The following is a 1441-nucleotide window of genomic DNA, read 5'->3' as shown; positions in this document are numbered from 1 at the left end:
CTACTTTTTAGCTGGTATTTGGGGACCATGCGAAATTGTGCCACAGACTCTTTTTTAATGACTTGCTGGTGAGAGGCACTGCAGAATCACTTGAGAAGACAGTGCTAGCAAGAAATAGGTATTGGGAGAGAGGACTTGGAGAGAATCATAAATTTAGAACTAGAACAGACCTTACATCATCTAATCCAACTTCCTTATTTTATAAATGAAAAAAACTGAGGCTCATAGAAGTACCTAACCCAAGGATGGGGAACCTGTGGTCTCAAGGCCACATGCGGCCTTCTAGGTCCACAAGTGTGGCCCTTTCACTGAATCCAAACTTCACAGAACAAATCTTACCCAGAGGGCCACATTTGGCCTTGAGGCTGCAGGTTCCTCACCCCTGAACTAACCCATGGTTACACACGTTAGCAGAACTTGCCCCTCTAACTACTATGAATTCACCATGTACTCATTGCTGGACAGGATGTCCTGAAGATATTCCTCCTAAGACAAATATAATTTAGCTTTATCCTCCAGCATCTAATTTTCCCCATGACCTGAAACCAATGCTATTGTGATAGGAATAAGGGAACCTCAAGCTCCATTGAGCATAAATGGATTTTTCCATTGGAAATATATCAAAGAAAGCAATCGATAAGCAATATTCTGTAATTGGCCTAAGAAATGCCTGTTTACAGGAAGTTTAATCTTAAGGAACATAAAGACAAACAGCATGCACCACTTAGCTGGAAACAATATTTGCAAGGGAAATTGGCTGGAACCAGAAGTATACTGGAGCCAGCTTGAACGGGCTTACAACAGCTAATTGCTAAATTTTCAGTGTGCGCATTTACACCTTAGAAATTGGCAAGCACTACAAATCAGGGTTTGGTTTATTGTTTTGTTGGTTATGTAGAATTAAGAGAATGATGGAAAAAAATGTTAACAATACAAATTAAACTTAAAAGTGGGTTGATATACACGTTTTTTGAAAATGGGTTTTGGAATGTTTACCCACATACCCCAGGCTATAACACACTTATCAAGTGATGTTAGGTACCTGAGACAAAGGAGGTAAGTCAAAGGAAAGAATGACAAAGACAGAGTGTTTGTATTTATTTAGAGGGACTGAGTTTCATACTTTATATGAACTACAAGGATGAACAAAGTTGAATTGGGTACAAATATGCACTGAACCACCTCCTTGGAGTGCTACATCTTGAGCATCAAATAAAGCCATACCAAATGCTTAGGTAATGAGGGAACTGGCTAAGGAGGTCTGGGCAGATATGCCAGATGGGTCATCCAGAACACGTGCAATATTCTTTCATTGGCTTCAGTCTAACACTCAGAGGTCTAGTAAGCTTACTTCTAGTCATAAGTGACTGAGGAGCTGGTACTGCAATAACTGAAGAGTCTTCTCAGTGTCTGAGAAGCCAGAACTGAGTGTGCATACAAA

Source organism: Vombatus ursinus, unplaced genomic scaffold, assembly GCF_900497805.2.
Source record: "Vombatus ursinus unplaced genomic scaffold, bare-nosed wombat genome assembly UNPS02014945.1, whole genome shotgun sequence".
Lineage (NCBI taxonomy): Eukaryota > Metazoa > Chordata > Mammalia > Diprotodontia > Vombatidae > Vombatus > Vombatus ursinus.
This window is presented reverse-complemented; position numbering follows the sequence as displayed.